The 23,523-nt window shown below is 47.7% G+C and overlaps 1 protein-coding gene across 2 annotated transcripts in view; it reads left to right on the forward strand.

The window, feature by feature from the left end:
• SBK1 (SH3 domain binding kinase 1) overlaps positions 1-23,523 on the forward strand; it is a 77,405-nt gene that overhangs the window by 29,502 nt on the left and 24,380 nt on the right. Inside the window, exon 1 of one of the 2 annotated variants that reach the window (XM_028705496.2) lies at positions 5,561-5,820. The exons of the other annotated variant lie outside the window; for it this stretch is intronic. The gene's annotated coding sequence lies outside the window, so the exon portion shown is untranslated. Of the gene's footprint in view, positions 1-5,560; positions 5,821-23,523 lie in introns of those variants that run through there. 2 annotated transcript variants of the gene reach the window in all.

Here is a 23,523-nt window from a genome sequence, read left to right on the forward strand (position 1 = left end):
TGCAGGCAGACACTCCTTGACTAAGGAGGTTGTCATCTCACTATAGAGAAAGGAATCAAAGGACAGCCTGCAGCTTGAGTTCACATGTCACTTTAAACCATGGTTTGAATAAAACTTAAATAAACCATGGCTTGGTGCAGACATGGGGGGAACCTATTTAACCCCAGGGCCAGATTCTGACTTGGTGAACCTTCTGGGGGCTGCATTCAAATGATGGGGTGGAGGGCAGAAGACAGTTTTGGTAGGTAACTTGCTCTGTCTCTGAGCCATCATTTGCTCTTGACTGTGTTCCCTAACCCAGCCTCTGTTTAATTGGTGGAGCTCAGGATTCTCGCAAAAAACAAAGCAGATCATCCCACAAGCCTGAAGCTTCCCTGTATCACTGCTAAAAGAGAACAGATTTTTGACTTTTGGAGTGCTACAAACATACATACGTTCGCTGTGCAGCCCCAAAAGCCCAGCCCAGTGTTTGAGAGCTCCTGTCTCTTTAAGAGCCTTTTGGCTGCATTCCAGCTGCTTGAAAGAGAGCTAAAGAAACCCACAAAAGAGGAGGGGGTGGCGGAGAGTGTGTGTGTGTGTGTGTGTGTGTGTGTGTGTGTTTGTGTGTGTAGGACAGTGTATGCCTTTGTCAAGCGATGCAAGGTTTTTCTATTCCGGAAAGAATTTTGTGGGGGTGGATGATGAGCAGATAGTTTTTAAATGGTCTTTTAATAGGTTTTTAATCTAGATTTAAGCCACTTTACCATGAAGTCAGGAGTTAATACTCCAATTGATTTTAAATGGAGCTGGATTGCATTCTGCATTTATTTACTTGTAATCTCTTGAGAAAATTTGTTCCCTCCCCCTCAGTTGAACAGAAGAAGATCCCTGCTGAGTCCAAAGGACTCTCTTTTCCAGCATTCTGACCAATTAGATGCCTCTAGGCAGAAGCCCACAAGCAAAACAGGAGTTCATTCTATCATCTATCTATCTATCTATCTATCTATCTATCTATCTATCTATCTATCTATCTATCTATCATCTATCTATATCTATCTATCTATCATCTATCTATCTATCTATCTATCTATCTATCTATCTATCTATCTATCTATCTATCTATCATCTATCTATCTATCTATCATCTATCTATCATCTATCTATCCATCTAATCTTGTTGTTTACTGGCCCTTCACCCTTAAGGTCGCAGGGCCGGTTTTTACAACAATTAAAACACAATGTTAAACACAGTTGAAAACAATTTACAATAAGGTGGGTCCTAAAAATATACACCAACAGATGTCAAAACCCAGGGGAAACAGGTGTGTATTCAGCATTTCCTGAAATTTGTATAATGAAGATGCCAGATTGTGGAGTTCCACAGCTTAGGGTCTGCCACAGAGGATGCCTTCTCCCAGGCCAAACACCCTTGAACTTGAACTTCTGATGGTGGAAGAACTACCCAGAGCCACCCCCTCTGCCAATCTTAGCATGCAAGGAGGGAAGGAGGGCAATTTTTCAGGTATTGGGGTCCCTAGGTTGCCCATAGACTCATAGAATTCTAGAATTGGAAGTGACCACTGCCGTCCTCTAGCCCAACTCCCTGCAATGCAAGAACTTTCGATTCCCATGACTCAGATTAAGTCTCCTGATTAAGTCTCCGATTCCCACGACTCTGAGATTAAGTCTACCGACTGAGCTTTGGTTAGGGCTTTGGAACACTAATGTGAGCACCTTGAACTGGGCCCAGAAATGCATCAGCTACCAGCGCAGGCTTATGTGAGATCTAAACGAAACCCCAGCCAGTAATCTGGCTACTGTATTTTGGACCAGCTGAAGTTTCTGAGTTGTCTTCAAGCACGGCCCCATGTACAGCACATTGCAATGTTCCAGTCTGGAATAGCCCTCTCCTGCTCATGAGCCCCAGACTGATGTTCAGAGCTATCGTGTTTCTCATCCTAGAGGCAGCTTGTGGTTAATCGCCATCATCTAGATGTATTACCCGCCCTTTACCATAAGGTCCCAGGGCTGGTTGCATCGATATATATATAACACAAGATTAAAATAAATTAAAATGATTCACAATGCAAAGAATAGCATGGGTCCTTAAAAAATTCAGGTGCCAAAAGTCAGGGTAGAGCTTTGTAGCCAAGCTTCCTGATCCTCCAGGAATCTGCATAATGCCTTTTAAAAATCATTCAGTTTGGTGGAATTTAGGAAGCTGCCTTATATTGAGTCTGACCATTGGTCCATCTAACTCAGTATTGCCTACACTGACCGGCAGCAGCTGTCTGGGATTTCAGGCAGGGATCTCTCTGACCGGGGATTGAACTGGGGAGCCTCTGCATGCAAAGTTGAGTGCTCTACCCACTAAGCCACGGTCCTTCCTCCAAACACCATAATCACATCTTTTTTTATTTATTGCACTTATTAGAGACTTTTTTATATTTTACAAAAAGTGAACTCAAAGTGACTCAAAATATAAAATAAAAATTAAACCAGTATACAACTAAAATAGAAGCTTAAAAAACTGCCATACTTAAAAAGCAGCGTAACAAATCCCACCCACTGAAGGAGGGCGCAATATCTACCGTATTTTTCACTCCATAGGGCGCACTGGACCATAGGGCGCACCTAGTCTTTAGGGGGGGGAATAAAGGGGGAAAATTATTTCCCCCCCCCAGCTGCGGGGCTGGGGCAGGGGAAGCCCGAGCTTCCCCTGACCCCAGCCCCAGAAGAGGCTGCTTTCTGCAAGCCTTCGGAGCCCGAAGGCTTGCAAATAGCTGCCTGAAGCCCGGGAAGCACAGCGGGAGTTGGCGCTGCGGTCCCCGGGCTTCAGGCTGCTATCCACAAGCCTTTGGAGTCCGGCGGGAACTCCTGCTGCTCTCAGAAGGCTTGCGGATAGCTGCCTGAAGCCTGGAGAGCGAGAGGGTTCGGTGAGCACCTACCCCTCTCGCTCTCCAGGCTTCAGTGAAAGCCTGCATTTGCTCCATAGGATGCACACACATTTTCCCTTCATTTTTGGAGGGGGGAAAGTGCGTGCTATACAGTGAAAAATATGGTAAATATCTCCAAGCTTAAGGGCCGAGAGCCTGCCTGTCACCTAAAAGTAGGCAGTGATGATGGTGCCAGGAGTGCCTCCCTGGAGAGACCATTCCATAAATGGGGAGCCACCACTGAGAAGGCCCATTCTCATGTTGCCAACTTTCACACCTCTCTTGGAGATGGCGCAAGGAGAAGGACCTCAGATGATGAATGCTGGTTGTGCCTATGCACAACTCGCAGACTTAACATATAGAATAAGAACAAGAAGAACATATGTTTAAAGAAGATTGGGAAACGTTTATTGAATATATGGGAAATAATTGTGTACAGCTGAAAACGCTGGCAGCGTTAAGATAAATTCAACAGTGCAAACAAGTTTTGACGGGTGCAATAATGGAATACTGAATGGTATAATTTTTGTAAAATATGCAGGGATTTATGATATGTAAAAATGAACCATAGAAAGAGAAGGAGGGAAGTCATTGATATCTTAAGGATGTAAAATGAGTATTTTAAAGGGAAAACTTAATAAAATTATATACAGATGATGAATGCTGGGTGCAGGCTGGTTCATGTGTGGCCTTAGGGTAGCAAATTCCTTCGTTTTACTATATGAAGAAGTCCTTCATTTTGTCTGTCCTGACTCTTCCAACATTTGGATTTAAATATTGTAACCTGTGTTTGTAGGGGAGTCGCTTCAGCCCCCTGGTCATCTGGGTTGTCCTTTTCTTCACCTTCTCCAGATCGGCAGTATCCTTGAACGAGTTTTCCGGGAGCTCACCTTTCAGGTGATGTTAGCATCAGAGGCTATTGGCCATGACAGCTAAGCCCTGGAGATATAGCACTACTGTTGGCTGGCTTTAAAAGAGGATTATCCAAATTCATGCGGGGAAAGGTTGTCCATGGCTACTTCTACCTCCACCGTGGGAGCAACAGTGCCTCTGAATGCCAAGTTGCTGGGAATCACAACTGGGGAGGCTGCTTTTGGGCTCAGGTCCTGTTTTCAAGCACAGGGGCGTCTGTGGTCCAAAAAGAGAAGAATCAGAAGGCGGGAATGACTGGATGCATCATTTAACAAGTGTACAAAAGAAGGGGGGGGGAAGAGAGTACAGTGGTACCTCGGGTTACATACACTTCAGGTTACATACGCTTCAGGTTACAGACTCCGCTAACCCAGAAATAGTGCTTCAGGTTAAGAACTTTGCTTCAGGATGAGAACAGAAATTGTGCTCCGGCGGCGCTGCAGCAGCAGGAGGCCCCATTAGCTAAAGTGACACTTCAGGTTAAGAATAGTTTCAGGTTAAGTACGGACCTCCAGAACGATTTAAGTACTTAACCCAAGGTACCACTGTATATGGAAGAGGCAAGAGAGTTGATGCGGCAACGCTTAAGGATAATATTTTCCATATCAACAGAACCAAGGTCTGCCCCCCCCCCTTCCCAATTGCAGCCAAGAAAAAGAAACATCAATTCAACACAAACACACACAAGTCAATGACGAAGTAGGATTGTCAAAATGAAGGGGGATGCTGCTGGCATTGACTGGCCTTTAACAGCTGCTGGAATTCAGATATAAAGAAAGTCCAGCTCGGTTGGTCCCTAGGTGCAAAAGTATGTGAGGACTAGCAACTTTGGACGACCCTTTCCGAGGCACATTTTCCCAAATCCAGCAGAGGGCAGATTGCGTCTGTGCTGATATGTCTGAAACCTCTCCCCACTCCACAAATTCCAGAAGATCCTCTACGAGAAGTGTCACGACCCATTTCACCCACACCCCAATTTCCTGCACCCACAATCCACTTCAGTTTCCCAAATGTCAAAGCAGCATGTCCGGTATTTTTAAGAGGCTTTTTTCTTCATCCCCCCCCCCCCCGCGTCCGCCGCATTCACAAGTGAGACGCAAACGTGTAGAAGAAATCCCTTGCGTGGCTTCAGAAACACCCGCCCCCTAGAAGCGGAGAGAAAGAAAGACTTAACCAACAGCAGCATCCAGTCATATATATATCTCAAAGCAACCAGATTAACCCTGATCCTTAAACCCCGACGCTTCTTCCTTTGAACCTTTTGGCAGCCGCTCAAAGCGGTCGCTGCAGCTCGGGCTTGACCTAGAAAACAAGACAGAAATGGGTGAAAGGAAGAGCGGCGGAACCCGAGGCGCTTTAGGACCCGGCGGAGCCGCGGCGGCTTCGCCAAAGCAGGCAGAGCAAGCAGGCAGGCAGGCTGCACACACAGAGCGAAGCGCGGAAGCGCCGGGGAGACCCTGCCCGCTCTCCAGGCAGGCGAGGAGAAGATCCACACACAGACATTCATTACAGAGAGGCGCAGAACAAAAGGGAGCAGCCACAGGGCGGGCTCGCGTCCATCCATCCACCCAGGCGAGGAAGGAGCGCGCGGCTGGGCTGGTTGGAAAGCGCTGCTTCTTCCTCGCCACGATGCCTGCCTGCTCCGCGGGCTGCAAGCGGCGCTGGCGACTATGGGGCTGCAGCTGAAGGCAGCGGGCTGTCGCTGCTGCAGCCGCCGTCGCTCGCCGCCCGTGCTGCAGAGCCGCTCCCGTCTCGCCCGAGCAGCAGCCGCCGCCGCCGCCGGTGGCCAGCAGCAGCAGCAGCAGCAAGGGGCTGCGGCGCAGCAGTAAGGCGGCCGCGGCGGGCGGCGAGCCCCCTCGGGCGCCTGCCTTGAGCACGCCGCTCTCCCAGGGCCCGGCGCGATCCGGAGGGAGGAGCGAGCGAGCGAGCGGCAGCCCGCGACACAGCCGCCGCGTCTGCGAGGACATGAGGGCAAGAGCCCGCGCCCAGGCAGGTGGGTCCGGCTCTGGATTCTTGGGGGAAAGAAGCAGGATCGGGGCATCGCGGGAATGTGGTGTATTGGGGGGGGGGTTGGAGCTCTGGACCCCTCCCCCCACGCTTGGAAGCGACCGTGGAGGGGTCTTGGTTTTGGGGGGGTTGCATGTGTGTGCAAGACAGGTGAGATGGAAAGGGGGTTTGTTGTTGGGGGAGAACTGGAGTGGGGTGGGTCTCCCTCTTGCACAGATGCAAGGGGAGCAGTTTGGGGAGGGGGCGCGTGCGATTGGGTTGGGGGGTTAGGAGCGTGCGCGAGGAAGACGTCTCTCAGTCTACCTCCCCCTCCCCCTTCGGGTTGGGAGAGGTGACTCGGGTGCTAGAGGGGGGGAGGGGGCGCGGTGGGGAGGGGAGGGGAGGGGAGAGCGCCAGCCAGGCGAGGTTTCGCTTGGGCGCCTTTAACACAAAGCGCCGCTGAGAACAATGAAGCCCCCCCACCACCACCGACACCCCGAGCGCCGCCCCTCCTCCCAATTGCTACTTTCCACCTGCAGCGGCAGGAAAGGCGATGCCAGGATCATTCCCCGCTGCAACCCAGGCGGGGATGGCGAGAGCAGGCGGGCAAGGTGCGGGTGTGGGGAGGTGGCGATTCTTCTAGCGCAAGGTCAGCATGTACTTTGTGAACACCCCGCCATCACCACCGCAAGTGCAAAAGTGTGTGCGTGTGCATGTATGGAGTAGAGCTTGGATCTCTCCGGGGAAAGCACACACACACACCCCTATCTTAATATGGGGCTGGGGCTCTGTGAAGGAGGGGCTCAGCTTATATAGTCTGCGTTGCTTGGAAAACACCCCCTTCCCTCTCGCCTCTACACACTATATTGAGCGTCTGTAATGCAGGACAACAACGACAACCCCCTTCTCGTTTGCGCTCTCTCTCTCTCACACACACACCCCAGCTCGGGGATCTGCAGAAGGTAAGCCCCGTAACCAGCATTTCCCCGCGCGCGCGCGCACCAGCACACACGCATGCATTCATGCACATGGCTTTGTCTGGCGTGCACCTTCTTCCTCTCCCCCCCCCGTAAGGGGGGAGGGAAGACAGAGACGGCAAGGCAATGTGGGTGGTGGGGAGGGAACAGAGGCTTCCTTTTTCTCAATGGGCTCTTGAGAAGACTCCCTGCTGTGTTCTGCCCATTCCAATCCCACCTGCTTGGGGTCGTTGCTGAAGCAGACAGGGAGTGGCCCGTGTGTTGTAGGATGGATGTACTGTGTGTGAGAGAGAGAGAAAGAAAGAGAGATTATGGTTCTGTAGCATCCTTTTCACCAGATCTCTCTCCCTCTCTGAATATGCAGAAGGGCCTGTAAGGACAGGTGGTACTAATTTAAGGCTTAAAATATTCCCCTTGGTTACTCCCTGTCTTTACTGTGGAGTGTTTGTTTGTTCATAGGAAGGTGCCATACACAGAGTCAGACCACTGGTCGGCTTGGCTCAGTATGTCCAGAATTTCAGGCAAGGGGCTCACCTCCCTACCTACCTGGAGGTGCTGAGGACTGAACCTGGGACCATTGCAGGGGAAGAAGATGCTCTATTCTTCTGGGCTCCGCTCCACTCCCCGCCCCAAACCAGTGCTTTATTGCAATGGCTTTCTAACCCTTTCCTGGGAAATAGCTTTGGAAGGTAGTCTGTCCATCATGCTCAGCCTTCTGCAATGCACAGAGGACCATTGGATGTGTCCTGGGTTTTCAGTGGGGAATTGATGAGGGCAGGGAGACCTGCCCAGAACCCTACATTGACCTCCAGCAACCGGGCACCCTCCAGATATTTTGGACTACAACTCCCAACATGCACTGGCTGGGGCTTGATGGGAGTTGTAATCCAAAACCTCTGGAGGGTCCCTGCTTGCTGAAGGTTGCCCTCCATGAACTTGGTGTGCATCCTCAAACATGCCCCAGAATCCTCTGCAACACAACAACATTCCTTCGCAGACGGGTCTGGGGGAAAAGACTGAATCTCTCAAGGTAGAAAGTTTTGGGGGCAAAGCCCAACATGTTGCTTTATTGGAAAGATTCATTTGCCGGTGACCGAAAGGGCAGCTGCAGCTCCAGTGGTGCTGCTGGTGATGACCAGGCTGATAAGATGCAATCCTGTCCTGCAGTTTTTCTTCTGGTTCTTGTCTGCATGGACAGGTTTAGCTTGGATCTGGTGGAGGGGTAAGATCTGGGGACCCCCCAGACCCACTACCCATATTTTCAACCCATTCCTGACGGCTTGGGACACAGCATAGTGTCAGACAGAGCCATCTCTTTCTCAGTTCCTGGCAGCGGAGAGACACTCTTAGCAGTGCTGCTTGTTCCTCTTATGTCCACTAAGACCAGGGCCCTTAATGTGGTGGCCCCTGCCTTTTGGAATGTGCTCCTGATTGACAGCAGGCGGGCACTAAAGTATTGGCATTTAGGTGCCTGCTTAAAACTCATCTGTTCACCCAGGCTTTCCCTGAGGAGTGATCCAGCTTTGTATGAACTTGTGGTGCATTTTGCATTTCTTTTATTAGTGTCATTTTATTGTTGATCTTCTGTTGTTCACCACCGTGATCCATTTTTAAAAACCTTGGCGGTATAGAAATTTTTGCAAATAAATGATAATAATAATACACTTGAGAAGGGTAGCTCTGTTCCTTTGAGGGAGCAAAACCAAGAGAGTACCTTGTGGTACCTTAAGGACAATATGGCACAAGCTTCCGCAGACTAGAATCCACCATCCAGTTGCCTCTCACAATGTGGACCTCACTCCCCAAAATCTTCTGCTGTGATAAAATCTGCCTCCATCACGGGATGAGGGTCATAACCCAACCCACTCAGGTCCTCAGTAACCGTATCAAATTGGTTTTACCCGAAGCGTAGATTTGATAAGTTCTGAGGACACAATTGGGGCCTGTCCCTAGTACAGTGGTACCTCAGGTTAAGTACTTAAGTTCTTAACCTGAGGTAATATTTCTGGGTTAGCAGAGTCTGTAACCTGGAGCGTCTGTAACCTGGAGCGTATGTAACCCGAGGTACCACTGTACTGAGGTCTGCAGTTCCTTCTCTACTTCCGTTCCATGATGCATTATTATTGTTAATTCTTCCTTTGGTTATTTGAACTCAGCCGGGAGGTAGGTAGGCAGTTGTGTAGAGTTTTTCTTTCCACATACGTTCAATGTCTGATGATGTTTGGCGAATCCGAAAAAAGTGAAGGGGACTGTGCCTACCTCCCAGAGTTCTTTGCTCTCCTGCCTCCATCATGTGACAAGGGTTGCAAGGTGCTGCAAGATTTTGTGTGTTGTTTTAACACAGTAGCAAAGCTCCAGGGCTCTCCTCCCCATTTCTTGGAGCTGCCAGCATCTTGGCTTTGACTTCTCTTCCACTGTTTTCTTTGTGTGATAAATGGCTGTCGACTGCTTTCTGGTTCCAAAGAGAGAGGTGAATTCCCAGAAATGATGGGATCCGTATACATTAGCTGTACAGTGGTACCTCGCAAGACGAATGCCTCGCAAGACGAAAAACTCGCAAGACGAAAGGGTTTTTGTTTTTTTGAGTTGCTTCGCAAGACGAATTTCCCTATGGGCTTGCTTCGCAAGACGAAAACGTCTTGCAAGTTTGTTTCCTTTTTCTTAAAACCGTTAATACCCAGGGTGCATTAGAGGTACAGTTGTGACTTGACTTCGAGGAGCAACTCATAGCACGCGGTGTGGTAGCCTGCTGGAGAATGTTGGGGCCACTTCTTAAAATTACTGCAGACTTGATACAGTGGTGCTTCGCAAGACGAAAAATTCGCAAGATGAAAAAACTCGCAGAACGAATTAATTTTGTCTTGCGAGGCACCACTGTATGTTGTATCATTTGGTCACTTCCAGACAACCTTTTTGGTTGAGGATTCCTTCTGATTGGTTTGCATAAAGTTCCCAGGGTGATGTCAGCTATTTACCGAGTCTTTATTTTGATTTGTTTGCAGGGAGGTTACACAGTGTTGCATCAAGCAAGTGTTATCCCACAATTTCCAGTATATGTCCCTACCACTTTCCTTTTGGAAAAAGACCAGTTGCGTGCACAGGGGATGGGGAAGGGCAGTTTGTTGTGCAAGAGCACCAAATCGGCTTGAACTCCACATTTCCCGGAATGTGATTGCATCTCAACCCAAAATAACAATGCTCAGAAGCAGCATTTATCTGTTTTCCCTCTGTGATCGGTGTTGTTGTTGTCGTCGTTAGAGGGTTGGGCTAGCAACAGGGAGACCCGGGTTCAAATCCCCACCGAGCCATGAAACTCACCGGGTGACAATGGGTCTGTCACTGCCTCTCAGCTTAATTTACCTCACAGGACTGTTGTGGGGATTAAACGAAAAGGGTGAGGGAACAACCATGTACACTACCTTGAGCTCCTTGGTGGAATACAAATGCAATCAGTAAAATAAATATATAAATAGCATAACATCTTGTCCTATTGCAAGTTCCATCATTGATTATATTGATGTTGGTTAAGAGAAGTGAGTTTTTATAGCCTCACTGTTTACTAAAAGAAGCTCTCTTTCTTAGACTTTGTCCGTCCAGCCATGTGTTGTCTATGCAGGCAGGCAGCCTCTCCAAATTCTCAGGCTGAGCACTATCCCATCACCAGTTGTCTATCTTTGCAACTGGAGATAGTGGGGATTGAGCCTGGCGCCTTCTGCTTCACCCCTTCCTACTTTGATGCTGGCAAAGTTATGAACCTAAGAAGACCCTGGCTGCTGGATCTGGCCCAAGGCCCACCTTGTCCATCATCATCTTCTCAACAGTGGTCAACCAGAAGCCTCAATGGGAAGCCAACCAACAGAACCTGGTTGCAACAGCACTCTCCTCTCTTGTGATTTGCAGCAACTGGCATACAGAGGGATGCTGCCTCTAATCGTGGAAAGAGAACATCGTTTTCATGGCTAGTAGCCATTATCCTGAATAAATTTTATCTGATCTTTTAAAGCCATCCCAGTTGGTAGTCATCACTAGTCTGCATCTAGTGGGAGCAAAGGCATGCTTTTAATTCTGCATTGCGTGGTGAAGTCCATCTGTTTGTCTGTGCTAAATTTTCAGCTTCTTTGGATAACCCAGGTGGGTTCCAGTAGTATGAGAGAGGAAGGAAACCTTCCCTCTGTCCACACCCATTTTATACACCTCAAGGTTGGCAGGGACGCGGGTGGCGCTGTGGGTTAAACCACAGAGCCTAGGACTTGCCGATCAGAAGGTTGGCGGTTTGAATCCCCGCGACGGGGTGAGCTCCCATTGCTTGGTCCCTGCTCCTACCAACCTAGCAGTTCGAAAGCACGTCAAAGTGCAAGTAGATAAATAGGTACCGCGCCGGCGGGAAGGTAAACGGCGTTTCCGTGCACTGCTCTGGTTCTCTAGAAGTGGCTTAGTCATGCTGGCCACATGACCTGGAAGCTGTACACTGGCTCCCTCGGCCAATAAAGCGAGATGAGCGCCACAACCCCAGAGTCAGCCACGACTGGACCTAATGGTCAGGGGTCCCTTTACCTTTACCTTAGGTTGGCATAGTCCTGGCTTGTGCCAGTTTTCTTTGGCTCCTCTGCAAGCCATGGAGACATTGTGCCACACCCGTTTGTAGACTGAGGTTAGGTGACCGCAAAGAACACAAGAGCCAAGGGTTATAGGCCACTGCACTATTCGAACTCAAGGCGCACTCTGGGATGTCCTGCAGTCTTTCCAAGAGCACCCATTTCACAACAATGACCTGCTTGCGTGGCTGTGTGTATATGCTTTTTTAAAAAAGGGAGTTTGGGGTATTAATTGCAATTGCCAGATAGCCAACATGGCTCTGAATTCAGGCCCAACACCAGCAGTTACCCAGGGTGGGCATTAGGGTCACCCTGTCGTTTGCCACCCCACTGCCCACCCACCCTCCTGATTCTTTTTAGCAGTTCTGCTTCTTTTGAATTGGAGTTTTATTGTTTTCATAGTTCTGTAGTCAAGGGGGATCTCTACCCCCACCGGGGGGTGATTTCAGCATGGTACCAGAACCCCCAAAGGCTGGCACCAGCCGCATCTGAAGTGAAAGAGGATATAGGGCAACACAGAAGCCTCAGGCCCCAAAGATTTCACTGAACAGGTGCCCAGGTCTAGGTGCCTCAGAGTCTACTTTGCTGCTCTGCCTGACCCGGCTCCTTCATGGCACGGGCGCAGAGCCGTAGCTAGGTGATCTTGTGCCCCTGGCAGAACCATCCAGATTGTGCCCCCTAAAAAAAGGTAAAGGGACCCCTGACCATTAGATTTAGTCGTGGCCAACTTTGGGGTTTAACCCACAGCACTACCCGCGTCCCATTGTGCCCCCTAGCCATGGACAAATTAGCTTTTCTTTTCGCCTCTCCTCCAACCCCTCTCCCTCCACCCATTCAATTCACCCTCTATTGAAAACCTTTTCTTATGAGGCAATAATCGATACAGTGGTACCTCGGGTTAAGAACTTAATTGGTTCTGGAGGTCTGTTCCTAACCTGAAACTGTTCTTAACCTGAAGCACCACTTTAGCTAATGGAGCCTCCCGCTGCCGCTACACAATTTCTGTTCTCATCCTGAAGCAAAGTTCTTAACCCGAGGTACTATTTCTGGGTTAGCGGAGTCTGTAACCTGAAGCGTATGTAACCCAAGGTACCACTGTATTTTAAATTATAGACATATTTTTTAGTGGGTTTTGTGTCCCCTCCCCATCTGTGCCCCTGGCAGGGGCCCACCTCACCACCTCACCTATCTACGGCCCTTCAAAGGGGGGGGGGCTGCATCTGCCATGGAGGGATGAGCCAGGATCAGACATATCTAGTGGCAACTTCGCATGCTGGGGCCCAGAAGTCTTCCAACTAGAAGTGTCATGCATAATTAATCCACAAGGCCCAATTTAATTTTTACATGCCCAGAAGACACCTGGGTAAATTAATTTGCTTAGCCAGGATTAATGATGGGTGGAACCATTGGTACTTCAGATATATAGCATCCATAAAGAGGCTTCACTTATTGTATCTTGGTAACCTTTACTATGCTCTTTTAAGGTAGTCTAGCACAATCTCCAATTGACACGTTATATTTGGTTAATTTATTGCCCGCCTTTCATTCAAGGCAGAACTCAAGGTTCTGGTTCAATGGTGGTCTCCCATGGACTCAGACCTGGGTAACTTCAGCAGAATTATTACCTCTTGTGCTGATAGACCAGAGATAGTCCAGATATTGCTGGACTCAAAATCCCATCAACCCAAGTCAGCATCGCTAATGGTCAAGGGATGATGGGTGTTCACAGCTGAGTTGAAATTTGATCCAGCGGGTTATAGGTTCTTAGATAATGCTCTCACCCACTTTGCTAAACCAGCCATGTCAGGGGTGGGGGCCTTTATCAGCCAGAGGGCCACATTCCCTTCTGGGCAAACTTCCAGGGGCCGCATGCCAGGGGAGGGCAGGGCCAGAGGCAAAAGTGGGTGGAGCAACAAATGTGAATTTTAGCTGTGTACAGTAGGCTGGTGTTTAAACCCGCCCCTGTCCTCCATCCAAGCAAACTAGAGGCATGTTAATACACCCTCTAGCCAGGAAAAAACTCTTAAGGAGGGTGTGAAGCAGAGCCAGTGAAGGGTATAGCCTGGAGAGAATTCCCAAGGCCAGATAAAGAGACTGGGGGCCGCATTTGACTTGCAGACCTGAGGTTCCCCCACCCTGGCACCGTTGTGTATGAATGTCTGCAGCAGTAGTGACCACTCTTCTGTACCTAGCCCAGTTTCATTAAACACACACACACACAACCACACACAATGCAAAATGTGTGAATGTTGTTGATGTGGTTTGTAAACCAGGAAGCAGCTATTTTTAACTCAAATTCTATTCCTTAAAAATGTGACTATTTAATTTGAAAGATCTGGTTGGAAGCCTGGCTTCCGGTTATCAGCTGGTCTCTTAAATATAGGCATTAGCTGTTGCCAATCACTTTTGGGTGTTTGTGGTCACAGGAAATTAGAGCATCCACGCTTTCTGCCAGAGAAACAGCATCTTCCGCACTAAAATAAATAAATAAAAGGTACCGTTCTCAAAGAGCGTGAAAACTTGGAGAATTTAATACATGGGCGATCTGCGTTGGGATGATGCTATTGTAGAGTAACGAGGAATTCAAAAAGCAATTTGCCACACAATTTAATGCATGCCTACTAGACGCCATTGAGTTCAAGGGGATTTATCCCCTGATAAGTGTGTATTGTTATTATTAGTTTAGTATTTATTAAACATAGTTGCTTTATTAACAAAGCCACTCAAAGCGACTTACAATATTGTATTGGCTTTTCAAAAACCTTAATTGTGTTTGTAAAGCACACTAAGTGGATTGAATGTAAGAAGAGGTCTTACATTCTGGGTCAGAATAAAGATCCGTCTTGGCCAAGCCTGGGGAACCTGTGACCTTGTAGGTGTTATGGGACTCCAAATTGCAGGAGTACCAGCCTGTATGGCCTATCCTCAGGGATGATGGGAGTTCAGCTGTAGGCTGAAGCCAAGCAAAGGAGTTAGAATAAAAAAAGGTCCCATTCTGAACAGGAAGTCTTTATATAGCCCTTCTTGTCGGTGAGATAGCCAGCCTGGGGAAGCAGAGTCACTTCAGTGCCTTGGAAACCCATTTCCTTGGAGATGCCCCAACCCCAAAGTGTCTCATTTTGTGGGCAGCTCTGCACACAACTGGGAGTCCTGGTACCCTTTCAGGACTGTTTTTTTCTCTCTATTTGTCTGACGCGTCATAAAACAAGTTCTCTAGGTGTTGTGCAAAATCAGGTTCTAAGAAGGATGCAATAAATCTTAAAACAATAAATCTTAAAACAAAACCCAACCCAGCATAAAATCCAGAAACACAAAAGATCAGCACACTAAGTTACAACACAGATCACAGAACCGGGCAAATACAGCCCAAAGTTGCATTTTCTCGAAGGGAAACCGATGCAAATTCTAGGAGTCCTTTGTCTCCTCTCCCTCAATGTCAGCTGTTGTGCAAGAGTTCTGAGCAAGCGTGATCATGCACACACCTATAAGGTACCGTATAATAGTATAATTTCCTTATTTTTTTTTTTATAATAAATTTTTATTAGTTTTCCATGAATAAAGAAAAGACAAAACAAAAACATAAACATAAACAAACAAAAACACGACTTCCCCATACCACCCCTTTTCTGCATTCTTGTTTCAAGATTTTTCAGCAACCCTCTGAACATAACTTAAATATATTTCATGTATTTAACTTCAGTTAATTATTAATACAACTGTAGTTCTTTATCTCTTGTAACTCTGAGCCCCTAATTTTCCAAATTACAACAGTTTTTAAGATAAACTTTGAATTTATTCCAATCTTCATCCACCGCCTCTTTCCCCCGGTCTCGAATTCTGCCAGTCATCTCTGCCAGTCCCATATAGTCGATCACCTTCGTCTGCCATTCTTCCAACGTGGGTAAATCTTGCGTCTTCCAATACTTTGCTAGGAGAATTCTTGCTGCTGTAGTGGCATACATAAAAAATGTCCTATCCTTCTTTGGCACCATTTGGCCCACCATACCCAAGAGAAAGGCCTCTGGTTTTTTAACAAACGTTCTCTTCAGAACTTTTTTTATTTCATTATAGATCATTTCCCAGAAAGCCTTAATCTTCGGGCAGGTCCACCAAAGGTGATAGAAGGTTCCCTCCGTTTCACTACACTTCCAACACTTGTTGTTGGGCATTATAGTATAATTTCCTAGGCAAAAGCAGCAGCTGTGCTTTGGCTTTGCAGTCTCCATTAGAAAAGTTAATTGCCCTCCAGGGCTCTTGGGACTTCAGGGCTCTGATTTCTGCCATTACCTGTCATTGCTTCTTTCACCTCAGTTCTGTCCAAAGTGAACTCAGCTATGGAGTCATGGTGAAGATGGGGATATACATTTATTTCCATCTGGAACCTAGCCCGTACCAAGAGCTCAGGGTGGTTTGAGAAGGAAAGAGCGAAATTCACTGCAGAAGCTGAGCCTCCATTCGGATGTGGGGAAATTGCCTTAGTTTTGCTGGTTATAATGCTTCCGCTTTTGCCCCATTTCCTAATGCTTCCTTCACACTGCAGCGGCCTTTTGACCGATAGAGTGGCATGTTGTGCCAAACTTAATTCACACCAGTGGGCATGGTGTGACACAACAATGAATGTCATTGGACAACACTGATGCTTTCTGCGCTGATACCAACACACACTTTCTGCACATGCCTTCTTCTGTTCCCCCATGATCCCCTCCCCCATGAAAACAGCAGGAAAGAACTGTACGCTGATATATTGCCCCAAATTTTGTCACTTTGCTCCCATGATTTTCCTGGTCAGGGGTGCTATAAGTGGATTTATTGTGGAATCAAATAATATGGAAGTGAGCATTAACATGAACTATATACCATTAGCTTTCCAGAAGTGGCTTTTGTTTTGTAAAATCTCGAATACCTCAGGTTACATATGCTTCAGGTTACATACGCTTCAGGTTACAGATTCCGCTAACCCAGAAATAGTGCTTCAGGTTAAGAACTTTGCTTTAGGATGAGAACAGAAATCATGCAGCGGCGGCACAGTGGCAGCAGGAGGCCCCATTAGCTAAAGTGGTGCTTCAGGTTAAGAACAGTTTCAGGTTAAGAACGGACCTCCAGAATGAATTAAGTACTTAACCCGAGGTACCACTGTATAATGTGGAAATCAACAGTTAGAGAAATGTTGCGGTATGAACTGCTGTGTGAATGCAGCCTGAACGGTATACAGAATCCCTGTTGGTGGAGCAGACTTGACCTTGGGTACAATCACACTGAGGCTCTGGGTTTAGGAAAATAAGAAGGCTAATATTAATTATTGGAAATACATATTTAATAGGAAAGATCTGTAAATCTATATGGCTAAGGGGGGGATGCAATAAGCCATGCTTGCTCTTGCATCTCAAGAGACGAGTGCATCTGTGATTTCGTGAGGGAGGCATAGAGAAAGAGGAGGAAGGTGAATAGGAAGTGAGGTCAGCAACCCTAGCAATACAGTGGTACCTCGGGTTAAGAACCTAATTCGTTCTGGAGGTCCGTTCTTAACCTGAAACTGTTGTTAACCTGAAGCACCACTTTAGCTAATGGGGCCTCCCACTGCCACTGCACCGCCGCGCCGCGATTTCTGTTCTCATCCTGAAGCAAAATTCTTAACCCGAGGTACTATTTCTGGGATAGCAGAGTCTGTAACCTGAAGCATCTGTAACCTGAGGTACCACTGTATCAATCTAACACCGAAGGAAGATCAGCAGGTCAACATGAGAAGGACAGTCTAGGAAGCTTGGAGGTTCCTCTCTCTACCCTTTCTCATGTAGATGCATCAGCCCATGGTGCAAGCTGAGTTGTACCCTGATACTTCCAACAACTTAACAATTAGGTCGGTAATGTTGCATTAGTTGGGTGGACATGGGCTGATCCAGCCCAGGTTTGGTTTGGAGATATAGAACCACCAGAAAGGAAAGCAGGAGGGGCTTTGAGGATGTCTATCAATGTTCTGGGCTGACGAAACGTAGGTCAGTTATTCACCAACTTGGATAACTTTAAAAGAGAATCGGACAAATTCTTGGAGGATAAGACTGTGATTGGCTACTACAGCTGGAATGGCTATGTTCTACCTCCATGGCTGGAAGCAGCAATGCTTCTGGATTCCAGTTGCTGGAAGCCACAGGGAGGCTGGAGGGCTCCTGTGCTTGGGTCCTGCTTGAAGGTTTCCTGCAGACATCTGGGTGACAATTGTGAGGGTGCCAAACTAGATGGACCATTGGCCTGATCCAGCAGCCGCCTCTTAGGTTCTTAAAGGTAAAGGGACCCCTGACCATTAGGTCCAGTCGTGACCGACTCTGGGGTTGCGGTGCTCATCTCGCTTTATTGGCCGAGGGAGCCGGCGTACAGCTTCCGGGTCATGTGGCCAGCATGACTAAGCTGCTTCTGGTGAGCAGCGCACAGAAACACTACCTTCCCACCACAGCTCTACCTATTTATCTACTTGCACTTTGATGTGCTTTCGAACTGCTAGGTTGGCAGGAGCAGGGACCGAGCAATGGGAGCTCTCCCCGTCGCGGGGATTTGAACCGCTGACCTTCTAATCGGCAAGTCCTAGGCTCTGTGGTTTATCCCACAGCACCACCCACATCCCTATCTTAGGTTCTTAGGTATGTTATAAATCATATCCAGAGAGGCTGTGTTGAGGTATGGAAGTGAATCATGCCCCTCACCTCATATACTTCAGTAATATCTTTGGTTTTATCACACTGCCAGAAACTCATTTTTAATTAGACTGGTATTTTGTGTTTTCTTCCATTTCGTTTGTATTTTTGTATCCTTGTTAAATGTGAATAAGAATTAATTGAAAAAATAAGATTCCCATTTGCAGTTAGCAGCATCTGAGTGGGACAGGAGAAAGCGCAGGCACATTGATCATCGGGTTGCAGACTTTCCTAATCATCATCATCATGTATTTATTTATACCCTGCCTTTCTTCCTGACGGGACTTAATACAGTATAGCAAGGTCAATTGCATTTCTGTTTAAATTATGGTCATTCTTTCTAAATTTCATGCAGATCTCTGCCTGCTTTCACCCACTTTTTTTTTACAGTTAGTAAGCACCCATTCCATTAATTAGTAAATCAGTCCCCCAAAGCTTTGGATCAGCTTTTGCCAACCTGGCGCATTCCAGATGTTTTGAACTACAACTCTTCTGCTCTGGTGTGTTATCCTGTAAAGGGGGATGAGGCAGAAAATACCCAAGCTGTTTTTCTCCCCCCTCCCAAAGTGATGTGAGTGGAAGCTTATTAAATTATTACCTTTTGTAAGCTTCCTTCTCTTATCTCAACAAGGACATCTCTATTGAAGTTTGGTAGTTTGCAGATGCACTGAATTATAGCCCAGCCCTATGCATGTTTAGGGACGCAGGTGGCACTGTGGGTTAAACCACAGAGCCTAGGGCTTGCCAGTTGGAAGGTCGGTGGTTCGAATCCCCATGACGAGGTGAGCTCCCATTGCTTGGTCCCTGCTCCTGCCAATCTAGCAGTTTGAAAGCACATCAAAGTGCAAGTAGATAAATAGGTACTGCTCCGACGGGAAGGTAAACGGCATTTCCGTGCGCTGCTCTGGTTCGCCAGAAGCAGCTTAGTCATGCTGGCCACATGACCCGGAAGCTGTACGCCAGCTCCCTCGGCCAATAAAGCGAGATGAGTGCCGCAACCCCAGAGTCGGCCACAACTGGACCTAATGGTCAGGGGTCCCTTTACCTTTTATGCATGTTTACTCCAAGATAAATGCCACTCAGCAGCATTCAACTAAGTTTTACTCAAAGTAAACGCGTTGAAGTTAATGGCCCTTAAAGGCCATGTTCATTAGAACTTAGTAACGAACCATTTAGTATAATCAGTAAACTGGCCAGCTCAGCCCTTGCTAGATTGTTTATGAACAAGTTAAAAAGCACAGGTCCCCACAAGGACAAAGGAATGGAGCAACTCTCCAATGAAGAAAGGCTGCAGCGTTTGGGACTTTTTTTAGCATAGAGAAACTTTAAATAAGAGGTGACATGATAGAAGTTTATAAAATTATGCGTGGCATTGAGGAAGTGGATGAAGAAAAGCTATGCAACTCATTCCCAGAGGAGGCAGTGATGCCCACCAACTTGAGATGGCTTTAGAAGAGGATGGACAAATTCATGGAGGATAAGGCTATCCATGGTAACTAGCCGTGATGACTATGTTCTCCTGCCTCCATAATTGGAGGCAGTAATGCATCCAATTACCAGCTGCTGGAAGCCCCAGGAAGGGAGAATGCTGGCGTATTAGACAAAGCTGCTAAATGGTCCTCCTAACCATTGAGAACACTTACAGGGAACCAGGCAGAGGGCCTTCTCGGTAGTGGCACCCGCCCTGTGGAACGCTCTCCCACCAGATGTCAAAGAGAACAACAACTACCAGACTTTTAGAAGACATCTGAAGGCAGCCCTGTTTAGGGAAGCTTTTAATGTTTGATGTATTACAGTATTTTAATATTTTTTTTGGAAGCCGCCCAGAGTGGCTGGGGAAGCCCAGCCAGATGGGCGGGGTATGTATAAATAAATAAATAAATAAATAAATAAATAAATAAATAAATAAATAAAATAATTAGAGCAAGCATGTCCAAAGTCTGCTTTGGGGGCCTAATCTGGCTCGCCGGTCGGTTTAATCCTGCCCCTGTGGCAGTTTATGTACTGGGGTAAAATCCTAAAAAAAAACCTTAACAACTTCAATCCTAAAAGAAGCTCAACAACTTTGGAGTAAAATCATAAAAAACCCTCAATAACTTCAGTCCTATAAAAAGGTCAACAACTTCGGTTGGCCCTTTGGTCGGCCCCCACAGCCCTTCACTTCATCAAATCTGGCTCTCTTTGGAAAAAGTTTGGATTTAAGAGTTCTAATCCCAAAGACAAGACCCAACAGTATCTCAAAGTGTGATGTACCTGCTGCAGCTTCACCCATCGCAGGCAACTGACCTACCCTCTGGACACAGGGATCATCTTCCCACAGAGACTTGTTCTTCCTGGGGTTCAAGCTCAGCTTGCAATATAATAGAAACCTATATGAAAACAGAACGATTGCATATATAAAAACAACAGCAGCACATACAGAAAATCAATTCAAATCCAATACAGTTCCCAGCTGGGATAAAGATCTCCATTTAGGCTTGTTGAAAGAGGACCGTCTTTAGCAGCCTGCATTGGAAAAACAACAGAGAGATGCATAGGATCACACACACCGTAAATGTGTGGCACAGATGGGCCCATGTACATTCTAATCTTCTCTGTCTTTATTCAAGAGTAATAATCCCCGCTGCATCAAAAGAAGTTTACTCCCAGTGTGTGTTTTAGGACTGAAGCTGCTGAGAGACTGAGGAGGCAGAGTTTAAAGGCTCATTTGCATGCTCATTTTCAGAATTGCCCAAATGCTGCGCTTCTCTAGACATAATGCACTTTCCAGACCTTTATTGCTCGGATAACATGCCCCCCCCCCAGCACTGCGCAATCCAGTCCTATTTTCTTCCTGTCGCAGTTTCATGACTGACTTAATTGGGTTTCCCTCAGTCTCTCAGTGCTAAACAATATACCTGCAAAACAGGAAGTACAAATGGGCTTGTGTGCATGAGAACTGGGAAAAGTCTACATTTGACGGAGGTGGGATCAACTTCCGGCCCCCTGGCAGCCCACCGCCCTGCAGTTTTGATAGGAGAGATGGGAACTGCTGAAGCTTACAGAGTTTGTTGGTTAATTTTTCTTGATTGGAGTCAGCAGAGGTGGCTTCAGGTTTGAGGGTGCCCTTGGCAAAACCGCTCCCTCCTTCATCCATGGGCCTACCTAGTGGTGTCAGGCAACGCTGAACAATTGAGCCCAGCCACCATTTTAGTTTCCTATGTTGCCCTAGAGCAGCGTTTCTCAACCTTGGGTCCCCAGATGTTTTTGGCCTACAACTCCCATCATCCCTAGCTAGCAAGGTCAGAGTTCAGGGATGATGGGAGTTGTAGTCCAACAACATCTGGGGACCCAAGGTTGAGAAACGCTGCCCTAGAGGATTGTGGGGGGAAATTTTTAAGAGTGATTAGGCTCAGCTGTGCAACACTGCTTGAATTGTGGGCCAGCGATTTTTGTTTTTAAAAAGTTGGTCATTTTAGCAATACTTCTCCCCAAGCAGAGGGAGGGGGGCGCTTGGAAACTTAGGTATCAGGTATGTGCCAGTGGTTAGGGAATCTGGGTCCCTGGATCACATCACTGTCTGCAGGTGAAAAAGATCCGCCAGCTGTTCTGTTCTGCTTTAAAGCACTGATGTTGGGAAAGATGGAGGGCACAAGGAGAAGGGGACGACAGAGGACGAGATGGTTGGACAGTGTTCTCGAAGCTACCAGCAAGAGTTTGACTAAACTGCGGGAGGCAGTGGAAGACAGAAGTGCCTGGCGTGCTCTGGTCCAGGTGGTCACGAAGAGTCGGACACGAATAAACAACAACAACAATTGCAGAACATATCCAAATTACACATATATCTATCCAGGGGGAGATACAACACTATCTTGGGGGAAGTGGGCGGGAGGCACAGAATGAAGGTCACTTTCAGAAGCAAAACAAAGCATGGGGCGGGGGGGGGGGAGGCATTTCCAGTTTAGGGCCTGGATGACCCATGGTTTTAATGAAGTGGTTTTAATTTCTATAGGTCAAGTTCTCTTTCCAGCCAGGGTTGACAAGCATCTAGAAAAAGAAAAAACACCAACCCATCAAACCCTGGAAATTGGCAATTTTTGAGCTGGACCAGTTGTGTGTAAATCCCGGGCATTTGGGTCCCTGGTTTCTGGTCTGTTTTCAAGCACATTTCAATTGCTCATTTTTTATTTTTTTTTTGCACACTGTGTAGTACCTTGGTACCCAGGGCCAGTGTGCCAGATTCAGAGGAGCCCTTAGCGCCAACCCTGGTCATTGAACATCCCTGCATGTCAGAGACTGGCTGGATGAGGAAGAGTGGTGGGGGCAACCCGCCCAAGAGCCCCCCAGGAAGGGCACAGAAGACGACGACTTAGATCCCAGATCCTGATGGTGGGACACTGAAGAGCAGTCTGCCGAAGGGAGAAACTGGGAGGTGCTAGAAGCAAGGGCTTTGAGCGATCAAGGGGGGGGTCAGGGCCTTCCAGGACAAGGTTAGAGGCTGAGAGTCTCAGTGTGAGCGCAGACTCAGACAGAGGTTGCCCCTGCTGCACAGCAGCAGGACAGTCCCATCTGCTTGGGAAGGAACCAGAAAGAGAGTCTAGAGAGGGAAGGATGGGGCTAGTGTTCAGTTTCAGCAGCGTCTCGGCTGGAATAAGACGAATCAGAGGACTACTGTGTTGCTATGTTCTATTAAGAAAAAGCTAATTGCGTGTGTGCCCTGTGGATGACCTGGCTCTCTCGACAGCTCCTTGACACTGCAAATGTCTCTGAATGAATGCACTTTAAATAGCCCACCTCGTCTGATCTCGCTGCAAACAGATCAGAACAATGCTCCACAGACAGGACCCCTGGTGAGAGGAGAAATTGGTGGGAGTAAAGCTTGGGAGTTGGCTTTTGCGAGGACATGGCTCCCAGCCCTCACCTCCACTACACCTGCTGCCAATGTTCTTTTTGAATTTAATCTCTTTTAGGGATGTAAAAACACATCATTTTCAGCAACGGTCTGCATTCATCACATGCAGCACTGCTTCCGTTCCACCGCAGCTCGTCTTCTGCCAGAAAACCACAATTTGTCTCACTGCTTGCTGTGGTGAAATTACATAACTTACCGTATTTTTCACCCTATAGGACGCACTTTTTCCCCTCCAAAAATGAAGGGGAAATCTGTGTGCATCCTATGGGGCGAATACAGGCTTTCGCTGAAGCTTGGAGAGTGAGAGGGGTCGGTGCGCACCGACCCCTCTCACTCTCCAGGCTTCAGGAAGCTATCAGCAAGCCTGGGGACCCGCGGGCGTTCCCGCAGGGCTCCCTAGGCTGCGGATAGCAGCCTGCTGCACGGAGTGCGGGGCGCACTGATGCAGAGCGACCCGCGCTTCGGGCAGACATCAGCCAGCCCTACAATCTCGGGGGACAGCGGGGAGGCGCAGCGCCGCCATCCCGCTGTTCCTCGACCTGGTTTGGTTTCCCTGACCTG

This window comes from Podarcis muralis, chromosome 14, assembly GCF_964188315.1.
Source record: "Podarcis muralis chromosome 14, rPodMur119.hap1.1, whole genome shotgun sequence".
Taxonomy (NCBI): Eukaryota; Metazoa; Chordata; class Lepidosauria; order Squamata; family Lacertidae; genus Podarcis; species Podarcis muralis.